This window comes from Canis aureus, chromosome 31 (assembly GCF_053574225.1).
Source record: "Canis aureus isolate CA01 chromosome 31, VMU_Caureus_v.1.0, whole genome shotgun sequence".
Classification (NCBI taxonomy): domain Eukaryota; kingdom Metazoa; phylum Chordata; class Mammalia; order Carnivora; family Canidae; genus Canis; species Canis aureus.
This window is the reverse complement of record NC_135641.1, coordinates 39,698,972-39,716,790: the sequence shown is the minus strand read 5'-3', so window position 1 is coordinate 39,716,790 and position 17,819 is coordinate 39,698,972. Positions and strand designations below refer to the sequence as shown.

The following is a 17,819-nucleotide window of genomic DNA, read 5'->3' as shown; positions in this document are numbered from 1 at the left end:
ACAGAGAGAGGCAGAGACACAGGCAGAGGGAGAAGCAGGCTCCTTGTGGGGAAACTAACACAAGACTCACTCCTAGGACCCTGGGATCACAACCTGAGCCAAAGGCAAATGCTCAACCACTGACCCACCAGGTGCCCCAAACACTATATTTTTAAATGAGACTTCCATTTATTCATTTATTCCTCTGGGCTCTTATAAGACCGCCCTCTTGTTTTTCTCCTTAGTGCCTTAGGGATTTTAATTTTACTTTTGTTACAAAGGTTGTGATTGGAGTTGGGGGGAGCCTGGTAAGCTGTTGCAGCAAGAATAATGTAGATCTTAAAATTATTTACCAGAATGTTAATGAGTTGGCTTCCTTTGGTGTGTCTGTGTCTGATTATGTTGGGGCAAAATTTCCTCTGTATTTTCTGGGGAGTGCCCAAATAGGCCCTGTGTCCGGATTCTGCTATTAAAAATACAGCCTTAGGGATCCCTGGGTGGCTCAGCGGTTTAGCGCCTGCCTTCCGCGCAGGGCATGATCCTGGAGACCCGGGATCGAGTCCCACATCAGGCTCCCAGCAAGAAGCCTGTTTCTCCCTCTGCCTGTGTCTCTGCCTCTCTCTCTGTCTCTCATGAATAGATAAATAAAATCTTTATTTAAAAAAATAAAATAAAATAAAATAAAAATAAAAATACAGCCTTAGATGGTGACTCACCATGTAGTGTGCTGTTATTGAAAAAAAGGATTAGTGCCTTCCTTGAAGAATAACCCTGGTATATCAAACTTTTGGGTCACCATCCAGAGCACATGATGCCTACAAGATTTATTGAAACATATATTACAATAATAGCCATGACAATTAAAACCCACTATTACAAGGAGTCCTATATATACATTATCCCATTTAGTTTTCCCATCAATCTGCAAAGTAGGCATGATTTAGAGTGTTTACAGAAGAAGACCTAAAATCCAAAGAGGCTAAGGTATTTTGCCCAAGGTCACACAGAGGAGAAAAGCCAGAGTTGACGGAATACAAACCCCAATGGACTTCCAACTTGTCGTATTGCCTGTCAACAGCTAGACCCAATCCTCCTACAGGCTGAAGGCCATCCTGAGCCCCATGGGTAATTAGCTAGCCATACAAAAAAAAAAAAAAAGGAAAAAGAAAAGCTGTGATCACAACTATTTGTGAGCATGGTTTCTTAGATAAATGTTATTAGCTCAAGTTTGAAGGTACAAAAACCACAGAATGTCATTGCTACAAGGTAACATCACTCAACACTTCATTTTACAAACAAAGGAACTACCGAAGGAAACTGAGACCCAGGAAGGTGAACTGCCTTTTACATCAACCAACATTTGTAGTGCACCTGCTCTGGACAGAACTTTGTGCCACTTTACACAGAATAGGCACCATTTATTAGGAGAAATGAAACAAATATGCTGATTATTAAAATAATAGATAAAAGAGATGTAAGTTGTCATCTTTTAGGAATCTCTCCCAAGCAAACATCAAAAATGCAATCAAAGATTTATCTGCAAGCAAATTCATTGTAGCATTACTTATAATAATGATGATAAAAAATTAATAGAAACCTAAATGTCTAACAATATCCAACCATAGATGGATGATTAAATCATGGCACAGCTACATAATGGAACATTGAACAATGATTCAAATCACATTTTGTAGGAGTGTTTGAATAATCTGAGCAAATGTCCAGGACATAATAATAACTAAAAACACAAGAATATGATATTATATGTACAGTGTGAGCATAATTTTGGACCATTTTGCACCAAAATGTTAACAGTGGCTAATTCTAGGCAGTGGGATATGGGTGATTATTTGCTTCTTTATATTCTCTGCATTTTCCAGATTGTCTACAATGAACATTATGAAGACATAACTTTCATAATTAGCTAAACAATCAATATATTTTTCAAAGCATTTGGCAGCCTCTTCAGACATTACTTTCCAGTCTGAGACACCTGAGAGTAACAGAATTTAAGACTGGGAAAGCACACTGGGGCAAATAAGCTGCTAAGGGCATAAAGTTCATTCTTTTTGCATTAAAGGAACTGTTGAAGGTTTCTAAGCAAAAAGGCAATAACCAGGGATGGGCTTCGGGAGCAGTGTCTATGCTGGGGCAGAGGTTGGGGAGGGGGGAACTGAGGTAGAAGCTGATCTAACTTCCTGTTAGAAGTGGTCAGAGTAGCCATGGCTCACGAGGGCTGACATGACTGAGGGCTGTGGCCAGAGAGGAGGGGGCTGTGCCAGGTGCACTGTACAGGTCTCATGGAGTGAAGGAAAAGTCCCCCGAGAGAGGAAAAGGAAATGCTGAATATCAGTTAGACTGCATTTTCAACATGGCCCCTTGGATTTCATACTGAACAAATGGAACATAGACACAGAGGAAAATATGTTGAATTAATAACCCTTCCAAAAATCATTCTTCTTCAGTTTAAAAAGCCAGGAGCTGCCATCTGACTCGTGGCTAATTTTGTTCTGGTCATTCTGAATTGCATTACTGACGTCAAGCCTGGGTAATGCAAGATGTAATAGAATCAAGGTTCTAATCATTCCTAGCCATGCCCAGCACAGCCCCAGATGGAGAAGAGCTGACAAAGTCTGCAACGTTTTTTGTTTACACTTTTCTTGATCTTGCCTTTTTTTTTTTTTAGCTTTGAAATTTAGTTTTTCCCCATGACTAACTATCAGAGTCACACCAAGGAGGGGTTAAAAAAAAAAAAAAAAAAACTAAACAGAAAAAAATTTCCTTGAAGCATGTGCACCTGAATATTCACAGTGCCATCTGGAGGCAGTGAGATTCATGATGATGGATGTTGCTTCATTTTATTTAGCCGTATTTTTAAAGATTTTTCCAGTTAATGTGTATTAATTTTGGAAAGAAAAAATAATTTTAAAGTGACAAGTCATGCCCCCCCCAAAAAAATGTTTAGCAGTGGCTTAGGCATCAGAGCTGGTGCAAAAGGATTGGTGTCCAAGGTTGACCCTAGTGCCAATGTTTGCAAACAAGTCGCTTAAACACAGCAGCTGCTCCTTCAGACACTTACTCTTCCAACTGCTTCTTTGTAGGGACCTCTGCACTATGGCTCCTTTTAGATCCCCAGGGGCTCCTCATCCCTCTGTAGCCTCTGCTCATCTTCCATCAGGTATTTCCACTGTCCTTGAATATCTTACATGAAGCATTTGAGTTTTAAACTGCCTCTTTCCTTTCTAAAATAAAAAGGCTTTGCCTAGTTAGAGAATTTCTAGAATTTAAAAGACTTTCTGTTGTTGGGGATGATAATGACGGAGGGGGAAGGAGGAAGGAGCATGTTGATGTTTTGAACCAGGAGCTTCCTTCTCTACTCCATGCAGTGACACATAAAGACCCCTGTTTATCTTCTCAAATAAAGGCAGGTACGTTATATACATAAATGGTCATGAATCTTTATGAGCTGTGAGGCTACTCAATGTCTCAGGAAAACTGAAGCAGTAAGAACTTGTGGTAGTCCTAAGGATTCATTCTTTCCATCAAAATTCACTGACCCCAACAGTATGCCAGGCAGTGTGCTTGGCATTGAGGTAGCCACGGTTGCCAAGATGAACAAAGCAGGGCAGTTACAGCCAGCAGCAGAAAAAGAATCTCGCTCTTGTATTTCTGAATGATAAATGCCAGAATGTAAGTCTCCCAAAGATGTTTTAGTGGCTCAAAACAGGGAAGAACCAGTTGGAGTGAAGACCCACACATCTTCTGGAAGAGCTAATGAAGCTGGTCCCAAAGGATGACTGTGACTTCCAAAGAGCTGTCAGTGTGCCCAACAGAGGGGCAGTGTCTAGTGGCAAGGCCAATTCCAGAGGCCAGGTGGCATACAGCATAAAGATTTGAAAGGTCATGGAGCCAATGGGCCAGGTTGAAAAGCTTGAACATGATCTCACGGCATAAGGAGTCACTGAAACTTTTCAAGCAAGGAATAACCTGGGAAGACTCATATTTTAGCCATGTGTGAGATGAGCTGATGAGGCAGAGAAAGAAAGATGCTGAAGAGAGCAGAAGGTAACTTCAAAGAAGTGGCTCTCAAAGGTAGCATTACCTTTTGAGGATTGTTCTAGATATTTACGAGATGTTTTAATTGTCAAAATGATTGGAGGCATACTGGCATTTTTGTTAGATGCTTGATGTGTTGCAATGGACAGCATAGTCCCAGATGAAGAATTGCCTTGCTTCCCATATGATTTTCAAATGTTCCACAAGACCATCATACAGGTGAAAATGTGTTAATAATTGTCTGAATCCAGAACATAATTCTATTATACATGTAAATGTTGTGTGCAAATTTTATTTATGTTATAGACATATATATCAATGGAATAGAAGTGAGAATTCAGAAATAAAGCCTCACATTTATGGGCAATTGATTTTGTCAAGGACACCAAGGCAACTCAATGGGGTAAAAATAGTCTCTTCAATAAATGGTGCTGGAGCAACTGGATAGTCACATGCAAAAGAATGTAGCTGGACTCATCTCAGATCATATACAGTAATTAATGCAGGACGCATCAAAGATCTAACTGTAAGAGTTGAAACTACAAAACTCTCAGAAGAAAACATAAGCATAAATCTTTGTGACCTTGGGTTAGGCAATGGTTTCTTAAATATGGCATCAAAAGTATAAGCAATAAAAGGAAAAAAAGAGGTAAGTTAGACTACCTAAATTAAATTAATTTAGGTAGATTAAATGTAATACATTAGACTACATTAAAATCAAATACTTTTGCAAAGCAAATGACACCATCAACAAAGTGAAAAGACAGTCCATGGAATGAGAGAAAATATTTGCCAATCATATATCTGATAAGGGTCTAGTATCTAGAATAAATTAAGAACTCCTATGGTTCAATAATAAAAAGATAAATGACCCAATTTTAAAAATGAGCAAAGGATTGGAATAGACATTTCTTTAAAAGAGATGTACAAATGACCAACAAGCATGTGAAAAGATGCTCACTAATTATTAGGGAAATGAAAATCTAAACTGCAATGAGATACCACTTCACACTCACGATGATGGTTATAGTAAAAAAGATGGACAGTAACAAGTGTTGATGAAGATGAAGAGAAATTGAAACCTTCAAATATTGCTGATGGGAATATTAAATACCATTGCTGCCTTGGAACACAGTCTAGGCAGTTCCTTAAAATGTTATACATAGAGTTGTCATGTGACCCAGAAATCCCACTCCTAGAATATAGCCAACAGACTTGAAACCATATGTCCATACAAAAATCTGTGCATGAATATTCATTGCAACATTATTCATAATAGCCAAAAAGTGTAAATGACCTGAATGGCATCAACTAGTGATTAGATAAACCAAATGTGGCACATCAATGCCATGGAATTTTATACAGCCCTAAAAAGAAATGAAGTTCTGATACATGATACAATACGGATGAACTTTGAAAATGTTGTAAGTGAAAGAAGTCAGACACAAAAGGCCGCATATTATAATGTCGCATCTATGTGGAGTGTTTGTTCAAAATAGGCAAATCCATTGAGACAGAAAGTAAATTAATGTTTTCCAGGAGTTGGGGGAAGGGACAACTTCCCCTGGGGGGGTGATAAAAATGTCCTGAAATTAGGTCATTGTGATGGTTGTATAGCCCTGTGAATATGCTAAAAATTGCTGAACTTAGCAATCCTTTAAAAGGATAGATTTTATGGCATGTGAATTATGCCTCAATTTAAAAAAATGTATACGTGCGGAGTTTTTCAGAAAGGCAACTAAACATACAAATCAAGGAAAGATGGTGTTAGGTTTAGTCTGGAATTTTACCGGAGTTGTTCACCATTTCACAAAATCACTTCACGCATAAGCACTCATCAGTAGCATTTGAATCACCACCGCTCTACGACTTGATCACGTGTGGCTGTTGAGATCACAGTGAGTCTAATGCATGAATGCAAGTTTGAGTACTTCATTATATGGTGCTTGAGCATTTACAGTTTGAAGAGCATTTTTATTATAAATTAATTGCCTTCTAGATCTTCTTCATATTCTGAGTACACTGTATTGATTTGTCTTAAGTAATATCTGTGGATTCATTATATTATCTATGAATCTCATGTCAGGGTAGGCATGGGTCTAACGCTCCATCACATTCATGGTGCAAAGTGTGCTATAGCAAAAGGTGGCAGTGAACCAAACAAATTGAGGCCTATTGTCTTGTTTTCAGATCAACCCCTCATTAAACATGCCGGTTGCAAGTATTATTTAATTATGGCCCCAGGTCTTCCTCTTTTCCGTTCTGCACATAAAATTGCTAACAAGTAAAACCACAACAAGCCCAGCTACGGCATTTCCCTAGACTGAAGCTTTCAGCCATTGGGCCTCTGCCCCCGCAAATTGTAAAGATTTCCTTGTAAAGAGCTTAAGTTGCTTTCTTGTCTTCACTCTCATTCAGACTCCCCCTCCCCACCCCCACCGCAGCTCCTTGGGTTTGAGAAGAAGCTGAATTTTGATGATTGGTCTTCATATGTTTTATGCCCCTGCTCATGTTTAAAAAGTATCATGTGGAAGTGCCCCAGGGTAACCACTGTTTATTCTCAAAGGATGCGATCTTCATGTCACACTGTTTAGACGAAGTGCCTCTCCATAGGATGTCAGGTGGGGATAACCGTTAGCATTTTTAATTTCTGAAAGCATAATAAGTGTCACACTGGGGACACTTAAACAAATGTCCTCCACGTGGGCTGAGTATAAAAGCTGTTAGAGAAGCAGCCTGGATAGGTGGAAAGGGGCTGGCCTGGTGTTCAGAAGGCCAGAGGCCAGGTCTACTTCAAGCTGTGTCAACATTGCATGAGTCACTTTCTCTCTCCAAACTTTTGTCTTTCCATTTGTGAGATGGGGACAGGCCTATACTTCCTGCCTTACCGACTTCTGACAATTGAATGTGAAAATATTTACAAAGTGTCTTATAAGGTATATCTACTTCTTTATTCTTACCTGTGTCCTGAGTGCCACTTATTTGCCAGCAGACCCTGAGCACCCAAGACACACAGCTCTGCCTTTATGTGTGTTTAGTTTAGTCTCTCTTAACTCAGAGACTAACAGGGACACGGATTCTAATGAATAAGGACATAATTCTTGCGTTACATGGAGTGCTCGCTCCAAAGGAAAACTGTAGAGTGCCACAAACGTTTATAGTGAGGGGATAGAGTACAAACTCACTAATAGATCAACAGTGACACACAACATGAGACTGGGGATCAGTAGGAACAACCCACCCAGTTTAAAATACTGATTCTTGGACCTCTATTCCCAGAGATATGGATTCAGTAGTTCCATAGAAAAGGTTGAGGAGCTGTGTTTCTGTTTTTGCTTTTTTAAGTTTCCCGCATGATTATCACATGCAATCAGACATGGGAACAACTAGGACAAAGGAGGGGAAGAGCAAAAGAGGCAAAGGAACATCTATTGCAAAGGCCCAGAGGTAGGATGGAGGCTTGCTGCTAGATGCAGATCAACTGTCCAAGCGCAGGCATCTTCTGAAAGCTTCTTAGACATGCAGAATCACAGGGCTCCTGGGTGGCTCAATCGGTTAAGCATCCAACCCTTAGTTTTAGCTCAGGTCATGATCTCATGGGTTGTGGGACAGAGCCCTCCATCAGGCTTCCTGCTCAGTGGAGAGTCTGCTTGGGAATTCTATGCCTCTGCACCTTCCTCACCTCTCTCTCAAATAAATAAATCCTAAAAAAAAAAAAAAAAAAAAGAAAAGAAAAGAAAAGAAATGCAGAATCACAGGCCCCATCTCAGACTTATAGAGGCAGAAACTGCATTTTAAAAAGATGCTTGGGTGATATTTACAGACATTAAAGTACCCAGAAGCACAAAGTAGAAGGCAAGAACTCTGGCTTATATGTCTTGGTATTCTAAGCACCCAGCACATGATAGGCACTCTGTAAATGCAGCTTAAATCAAGTCTTACAGATGCAAATTTTTATTTTATGAGATCTACCTATTTAAGAGACTGTTAAGACTGATGAGAAATGGACACAGGCATATTATCCTCAGGAGCATGTAAACTGGAGCAATCTCTTGAGAGAACAATTTGGCAAAGGCACCAGGACATCAAAAATGCATACCTATTAACTTGGTAACTCCATTTCCAGGAACTTAGAGTAAGAGATTATATGAAAACATCTGCAAAATATATGTCCACCAAGGCATTGTTTATAAGAACAACATAATGAGAAGAGTTTCAATTTCCATTTTAAAAAGACTACACTAATTATTGAATATATATAAAATGAGCAATTCTTACAGCTCTTTAAAGTTGAGTTTATCCACATTTACTGTTGTAGAATGATACCTCTGATACACTCAAGATCACAAAATAGTCTCAATTTTGTACGTGTGTGTGTCGATTAAAAAGAAAAATACATCTAGAAAACATTCTAGAAAGTCATATACCATGATACAGGTCTTATCCCTAGTGGAATGTAATGAGTGGTTTTGACTTTCTTTTTTAGACCTCTCCAAATGGCCTGAAATCATTTACAATAGGTATAGATTGTTTTGCTTATAAAGGATGGAAAATATTTTCATGTTCATAAAAGAAAATAAAACGCTCATTTCAAAAAGTAGCAACTACTCTATTTGGCTCATTGAGTCACTGCAGGAGGCAACAAGGAGGGAGAGTGAAAGGGAGGGGGCTCCTGACAACCCGAAGCTGCTCGTTGCCCCATCTGGCGGTCTCAGCTCTGGCTGTGCCCTGGGATCACCTGGGGAGCTCTCCAATATCACCCAATGCCAGGTTCCCATCTCAGACCAATTAAATGTAAATCTCTTGGAAGTGAGACTGGATGTTGTTATTTTTAGAAGCTCGCCAGGTGACTCAAATGCTTCTAGATGATTCTAAAGAATTGAGAACCCTTGGGAGTCTAGCTTGAAAGACCAAGGAGACAGGTGCATCATCCACCTGCATGTGATATTACTCATGGTGCCGGTGGCTCTTGCCAACAATATTACTTCAATTCCAGCCTTTAGGGTGAAAAAAATAACGATTGGACTAGTGAAAAACTGACCCAAACCACCTTCTAGAATCAGCTATCCATCTGTGTGAGGGGCCTCCCCTCTGTTTGCTTTCTAGGTGGATGCACAAGGGAACAACAGCACAGTTTGAGTATGGGATTGCTCAAAGAAGTGGCTTGCAGGTCTGACTGGGAGTAGAAAGAGCCTCTGTAAAGCTACAGTGCTGAGTGTCATACCCTGGGAGTTTGTAAAATGCCTTCTTATTTTTCTCTCCTGTCATACTATCATGTGAACTCGTTCCCTCTAAATGAGTCCGTGGAAATGAGAACACTAATTTATGGTAATGTTCGGGTTTTCTAAGTACCATCAGGTTGGCTGTCCTGGCATAGCTCAATCCTCCTTTGGGATCCACCAAGTCCAGTGTATGTCACAGGGGAATTAGAAGCATCAAGGGGACCCAAGCACAGAAGCCCTTTCTCCCCATTTTTATAATGTCCTAAAAGAATCCTCCTCTGTCTCTTCTCAAGCTGCTTTCCAATAGACTCCTACTTTCCAGGTCATTGGAAATAATGGTGCGCTCCTCTCCACTAGGAAACATTAGATTCTGCGTCCTTCTGTCTGGGACTTGGGTGAGTCTTGTCTCCAGATAAGACAGTGATCACATCTTATGATCAGATGGGCAGGCTGCTATCTGACAAGTGTCAGCATTTCTTCTCTTCTGATGCCAAAAAGGATTGCCTGAGTGCTTTAAGCTTGAGTGCGCCAGTATTTGAATTTGGTTTTTTCTGTTTCCTCTGTCCATCCCCAATGGTTAAAGTGACGTTTCCTAATTAGATGATTCCTAAGTCACTATTGGAAAGTAGAAAAAGGCAAAGCAATGAAATGCTAATAGTTGTTGCGATGTTATCGGGTATAAGACTATGCTTGGCTCACCATGGGTTAGCATAAGGTTGGTTTATTCAAAACCATGCTTAAGAGAAATTGACAGTCTTCTAAGCCATAAATAATTGTATTTTTTTCTTTAATGATAACATTAGCCAACATGAACCTAACTGGAAGAACTTTGGGGAGTAGGGGAGTAAATAGCAAAGCTTGAAGTAGATAAAACTTTAGTACTTTTAACCAAAGGCTGTTTGATTCTGCAGCATATATTTTGTTACCAATGATGGAAGAATTGTGGGGGGGGGGGGTGTGGAGAGAAAAATAACAGAAAAAGGCAACAAAAGAGTAGTTTGAGATAAGCCTTCAAGAATGTTAAGAATGAGTACACTTCTTACTACCGAGTTAAGTTATTCTAGTTTGGCCAGTTAGACTCCATGGGGCCATGCATCCTCCCCCACACGTGTTGCCTGGTGTCCTCCTGGCACGTGCTACTGTTCCACTGTTACTGCATTCATAATAGAGGAAGGGAAAAAGAAACTTTGATAAGGGTGAAGGGAGAAAGATACGCTTTCAGATCCTATTTGGAAAGAGATGCAGAGCCAGAGGGCAAGGTGTGCATCTCTGGTGACCAGAGTATGTGGCATTAGAGGCTGGCATCCTGACTTTTCCACGTTCTAGCTTCAAAACCTTAGATAAATCCCCTAACTTTTCTGACACTCAGTGTCCTCTTCTGTAAAGGATACCACCACCATCCTTCTTATTTTGGAAGTTATGAAGTGCAGACTCTATAGCCTCTAGCCACATGTGGCCATTTAAATTTAAATTAATTAAAACAAAATAAAACTTAAAATGTATTCCTTTAGTTGCACTAACCACATTTCAAGTGCCTGATAGACCCAATAGTTAGTGGCTACCAGATAGCATGCATAGCAGACGGCACAAAGAGCATTTTCATTATCTACTGAACAGGGCTGCTCTAGGTAGTCCACTGCTCTGGAGCTTCACTGCCTGCATTCAAAGCTCAACTCTGCCACTTAGTGGCTGCATTCATGGTTCTGTGCCTCAGTTTCCCCATCTTCAATTTGGAGGTGGCTAAAAATATTAGTGAGATTAGTGTTGTCATAAAAGTAATATAGAACCTCAGTCAGTTAAGAGTCTGACTCTTGACCTTATTTAGGATCAGGTTATGATCTTAGGGTCTGTGGGATCAAGCCTCAAGTTGGTCTCCATGCTGGGATGGAGCCTGCTCAAGATTCTCTCCTTCTCCCTCTGCCCTTACCCCACTCACTCTCTCTCTCTCTAAAATAAATAAATAAATCTTAAGTGTGTGTGTGTGTGTGTGTGTGTGTATCAGTTAAAATCATGCCTGGTACACAGTAAACATCCTATAAGTGATGCTATTATTTAGGTGAGGGTTACCTAAGATAAGGCATAGGCAATATTGGATACATAGGAGTGGATGAGCAAATATTTCTACCTTAGATGTGCATAAAATATAGAGGGCAGAGAGGGAAGACACTCTTATCTAAGTACTATAATTTGCATCTTAGATATATGACCATTTAACCTCCCAGTTTTCAGCATCGCAATAAGAAACTCTTTGTCTATTTTACCCTTCATCTATTAGAAACAGAATGAGACTCAGAATCCAAATTTTAAGGGGAGCTGCTTCAAACCTTTGATATGCCCGAGAGTAGGTCACCCCTTTCCACTTGGAGATTCCTCACTAACTCAATGGAATGGGGGTTTTGACCAGACCCAAACCATAGGCAGGAAGGACTTACATGCTCAGCCCTTGCCTATAGCAGGTACTCAGCCCTTGCCTATAGCGGGTGGAACCAATTAAGGATTCTCGATACCAGGCTCTGAATGCAGAGGCTCGTTTGTTGGGGTACTCTTCGGTTGTCAAAATATAAAACACAATTCAGTACATCTCTTTTCCCACACCTCTTAGTTCTAGAGGGATTGTGCTTCATATGGATAGAGGACCATGGGCTCGTGGACCTCATTGATGCAGAACATAGTGCAATGGGCTCTTCTTGGGCTGATTCTAAACAGCAGGCATCATGGCCTTCTCTTGTAGAGAAGGCATAAAAGAATAGGTCAGATCTGAGCAGGTGTCTCCCGGGGGAAGGAAAGAGGTCAAAGACACCAGCAGGTCCACCAGGGCAGCAGGTCCACCAGCCTAGCTTGGCAAGGAGACTTTACACTTTCAACCTGAACTTCAGTCTCAGAGAGAGCAACAGCCTCAGGCAGGTCAGCTCCAAGCATGGGTCAAGATGCAGAGAGGGCCAAACAGTCCAGGTGGACCTGGAAGTCTGTAAACCATCTGCTACTCTACCTCAAGGAGTATTTGTATTCTTGTTCATATTTGTCAAGCAAATTCTCATATTTCCTTTTCATATATCTTTCCCCTTTGGGACCCCTCTTTCAGCAGAGACATTCCAGGCATCAAGGCACAATGGTTTCTTGATATTGACTCACACTGACCAATACATGGTCACACCAGAATATCATTCTGTGATTCCATGTAATAGTAGCCACTGTATTTGAGAACTAAAAGCATACCAGCAGTAAGGGTCTTCTGGGGGATGTGTCCTTCCTTTTAAAAAATCCCATTACACTGAAGAAGAAAAAAAATCACAAGAAGTTACTCCCAAAATAATGATAGTAGGTCACTGTCCAGCTTGCACGTGACATACACACATATACACACACAACTCATGGCTCTCACGGCTATAAGATGAAATCCAAATCTATTAGTGCTGAAATAAAAGTGTTTTGAGAAGGGGGACTTAAACAATTGTGTTGCATGCCTCTAACAGCTCAGGTGAGAAAGATGAGGGCTTAAATATGTTCATTGTATTTAGCACCATGGAAGCCACTGATGACCTCAGCAAATGCAGTTTTGGTGGCAAGCAAAATGTGGAAAGCAGAATACAGAGGCTCAATGACTAGCAAAATAGAAAGGAGAGATAGCCCCTAGGACAGTAGCTGAAGTGTGGCAATAGCTAAGGAGGGGATGGTGTTTGGGGGAAGAGAAGTGTTTTTATTTGTTTGTTTTGTAAGATGAACGTAGTGGAAATAATTTGAATTCTTACAATAGTCCATGAAATTGTCAAAATTAGTTGCCTTTGAGGGATGATCAACATGGAAAGAAAGAAAACCAAGCTCTTAGAAAGCAGTCATAGGACTAAGGTATTTGCATTAGGGGCAGATTTTCTATTTTTCCAGCAGGGAGGTTGGCCTGAGCTTTGTGTAGCAACTGAAAGAATCCCACCTCCAAATTTCTGGTGATTTGAACCCACTGTATGACGCTGATTCTGTAACCAAGTCCAAGCTCTGAAAATTCTATCTCCAAAGTGAAAAGAATGGCAATGATAATGGCTAATCTAATTTTATGGGGGAACAGATCCTAAAACAGTTTTCCATAACAAAGATGCAAAAACACGTAACTACAAAAATCAAGGATATCTCTTCATGGCCAGAAATAGGAGTATGCTCATTGTTGTGGGATCTTTTGTGTTCTGTTCTGGGTTTTAATTAAAATTTTCTTTTCTGATTTTAAAGGAATACATGCTACCACAAAAAAAGAAAAAAAAAGAAATAGAAATCATTCCTATAGAAATCCATCTCTACCACCACACAGAAGTCCATATTTTTTACATTTTTGGCACACTGCCTTCAGAAGGAGAGAATGAAATTGGATCTCACTCTATACTCAGTTCTATATCCTTTATTTATAGTAGTTTAATTTAACATGTCCGGAATAATTTTGTGTCATCAAATATTATTTTAGAATAATATTTTAGTGTTTGCTTAGTATTGTATTCTTTGAATAGCCCATAATTGATTTAACTCCATCCTTAGTTTTGGGCATTTAGATTGCCTACAGTTTTTACTACTATAAATAATATTGCATTAGATTTCCTTGAAGAAAAAATTTGCACCTGATTATTTCCACATGATAAAACTTTCTAGAACCATTTATAACAATTTACACTCCCATCATCAGTGTGTGGAAGTATCCCCACCATCAGCAATGAGTGTCTTTTTTTTAACCTTTGCCAGGCTAATAAGTGAAAATGTCTCCCTTTTTGGCATTTCTTTGAATATTTATGATAATGGACATATTGTCTCATATTATTGAACATTTGTATTTACATTAACAGTTGCTCTTTACTGTACTCTATGAGGAATACATTCAAACTCAAGAACTTGCAGTCTGGAAAAATTTGAACTCAATAGCTTGGAAGCAACCACTTTTCAGTTGAGTAGCCTGTAGGTCAGAAATTCATTTCAAAGTCCCTAAATGAAACCTGCATTTTTCGGTGATTGAGGGCTGTTGGCATTGAAAGATGCACTCCCAACTTTCAGATTTCCTAAGGAAACAACTGATAAGTCAGAAAAGGAATCTGCCCCCAAAGAAGAATTCTCTGGGCTGTGGATCCACAATATACCCTGAGGGGCCTGCAGACTAACCAACCCTGTGCAGGCACCATTCTCAAAAGAGGCTCAGAAATTAGAAATGAATAGTGCGCCCAAAGGGCAAAGCACATCTCCATTTTTTAAAAACACGTTAAATACTCAGGCTATCAAAAGTCTCAACTACTTTCCTCCCAGACAGAAAAAAAAAAAAAAAAAGCAATGAAGCAAATTTAAAAATGTACCTTCTCTTCTATGGTATATATTCTATAATTTAGGAGGTTTTTGCTCCTCTGGTTGGGTAAAAGACAGGTCTACCAGTTGCAGCATGGGACATCTATATCAAAAAGTACAATTCTAACCTTAACTGGATTTTAATATTTTAATATTGTGTATTTTTCATTCAGTCTTCTCTTGACTTAGCGAATATAAAAGAATCAAAAATGTAGAGATGATTTATTTATAATTAGACATACTTATTTACAGATAATTTAATTTCAAAGGAATTTGTGAAGGCATTCAACAAAAAGAGAATTTTCTCATTTATAAAATCTGGAAGTTTGGGCCAGTTGATTTCTCAGATTTTCTATTCTGTGATTTTATGCACAAATACAAATAGTAATTAACAAAGAAAGTCATCTTACACTGCAATCGATATCTCAAGATCACAAGGATTATTACAAATAGCTATTATAAATTCTGTTTCTTGTAAAGAAATACTTTGCGCCCAACATTCTTTTAAGCACTGTGGAGGAATCTTTATTCTACAAATATTTATTAATTACCTGCTATGTTCCAGTTCCTGCTGTGGTCACTAGGGATTCTGCAAAGAGAACAAAATCCCTACTTTCAAGGAGTTCACAGCCTAGAGGGAGAATACAGATGATGAAAATAAAAACAAATAAATATCAAATGGGGATAAATTACTCAAAACTAAATAGGTAGACAAATGGATAGATGAATGGCTAGATAGAAAAAAGAACAGGAGGGTAAGAGTACGAAGGAGAAGGCTACTTTTAGCTCAGGTAGTTTGGGAGGCCCTCTGCCTGTAGAGTGACATTCCAGCTGAGACTGGAATCATGAGAAGGACAAAGCCAAGCAAAGACTTGGGGCAAGAGATCTCAGGTAGAGGAAGAAGAGCAACCCTTGAAATAATGGGCAGTTTGCTGTGTTTCAAGAATGGAAAGGAGGACAGTATGGCTGCATCAAGGAGAAGGCTGGCAGAGATGAATTCAGGGGTGAAGTAGACACCAGACTGTGTAGGGCCCTCTAGGCCATTGCAAGGAGTTTGGATTTCTTTTTCTTTCCAAAAAAAAAAAAAAAGAAATGGAGTGTTTTAAAGAGACCCTTGCCCTCAAGTGTATAACAATCTGTGCAAGGCAATTGAAAAACACATGCTGACGTGGGGGCTCCATAGGAAATCCAGAGAAGAGGAGGCCCAAGTAGTTAACACACATTTAATGGCAGATGGAATATGAGCTGGGTTCCAAAAGAACATAAAAATGTGGATGGCTACAGGGGAAAGGTGAGAAAAACAGTAAAAAGAAAAACTAAGAAGTAAAATCCTTGTAATCAGTGGGGAGACATACTGTGTCACACTAGATGGTCACTTGATTGGCAGGCCTACCTTCCTGGCCATCCAGGAGCTCCTGGAGGAATGGGCCATCTTCTTACTCCTTCTGTCCCTGCATCTTGCACACATGGTGCCAGACATTTACTACATGCTCCAAAACCCATTAAAGCAGATGGTGTGTATTGAGAACAGTACAAACGAAGAGTAGAGTGGGGCTGGGTGTGCAGAGTCAGGCTTAGTTAAGAGCTGGAAGTTCATGGAGCCTGTAAGATGACCTACATCGATTAAAATTAAGATTTTGTCCACTTGTCTGTTTATTGCGATATCGCATAAAAATGGTCATTATCAAAACTTGAAGTGTCCACTTGGAATTATCTGACTCAAAATGCAGACTCTTTAGAAGAGTAGAAATTTCCTTTGGGCACAGTGGAGAGAATCCCAAAGACACAGGTGATGGGCCTCCAGAATAACTGAATCCACAGTACAAAAGACACAGTGAATAGAGAAAACAAAACAATTTCAAATATGAGCTCCACACCCAAAGGCACAAAGTCAGTTACCCAGTTATTGCTTTGTGTTTAGCCTCTCCAGGGAGAGTAGCTGCAGGGATGTACCTACTGAAGGATTTTCCAGAGCAACGCTGGGGAAGCCAGATGGTTAATTATGTGCATAAGAGCATTTGGAAGACTTCTACAAGAGCCATGCTCCTCCAAACTGGGATGAGGAAATGCCCACTGAGGCCAAGCCACCAGGAAGGGTTCTGAGGTACATTAAACACCCCTGCCCATTCCCTTAGCTCCTAGGAAAGAAAAATATATTTTAAAGGAACATTACCACATAGAAAATTGGGCAAATGCCTGAATTTCCTTTGGGGATCATCCTAAGCCTGGAACATACAAAGAAAATGTAGATAGCTCCAGCTGGCTTTTTAAATTTTTTTTTATTTTATTTCAATTCAATTCATTGAAATATAGTATATTTTTAGTTACATAAATATGGAGCAGCAGGATATACTGCTGTGATAGTATAGAGGTAGAGTAAGGGAGACCCACATTACCACATTGCCTGGAGTGTGGCCTTGGATATGTCACTTCAGTGCTCTGGCCCCAGAGCCATTCACCTCAAAGTAACTGAGTGAATTATTCTACCAAGGGTATTCTTGAGGAACACTGGGCAAATGTAGTTTGGGTTAAGTTTTTGTTAGTAATTAGGGATGGAACTTTGGAGAGAGGAGAGTATAGAGAAAGGCTGAGCCACGTATTTTCAGAAAAAAAAAAAAAGAGAGAGAGATAGAAGTGTGCCATAGTGTAGAACTAGGAAGAGATAGGTGTAAGGAGTATGAAAAAGGTTTGTGGGCTGAAGAATAACTCCTCCAAGGATGCCCACATCCTAATACCTGCGTTGACAAACAGAGAAGCAGAATGGAAAACTTTTCTAAACAGAAATTTCGTCCCAGACCAGGTAAAAACCAATTATCTTCATTGTTTATTTCTGGCAAGTAAGGTTAAAATGATTTCTCATTTTGTTGTGCTCGGTGTCAAAAGCAGATAAATTTTGGATTTAATACCTGTCGTTAAAGGAAATCACTATTCACACTTTTACAGAATTTATTGTGGAAGTACAGGAATGAGCACATCAGAGTCTCTAAGTTTACATATCAGATGCACAGACTTCTGCCCATTGCAGAAAAACCAGCCTCAAAAAAATTGCAATAGAATTACTTTGCCTGGTACATAGCAGCACATAGTGAAAGAAGTTATATTATTGTCACAGCGCTTCATATTCTCTTTTATAAGAAAAGTTATGCAACCTCACCCCTTGCCATGTAACTTCGCTGTCTCCAATGAAAGGAATATACATCCCACCCCACTGACTTTTTTTTTTTATTGGTGTTCAATTTACTAACATACAGAATA

The 17,819-nt window shown here is 39.6% G+C and overlaps 1 protein-coding gene across 1 annotated transcript in view; it reads left to right on the top strand.

Annotated features, from left to right (window-relative positions):
- SLC7A14 (solute carrier family 7 member 14) overlaps positions 1–17,819 on the top strand; it is a 111,609-nt gene that overhangs the window by 29,506 nt on the left and 64,284 nt on the right. The window lies entirely within an intron of this gene.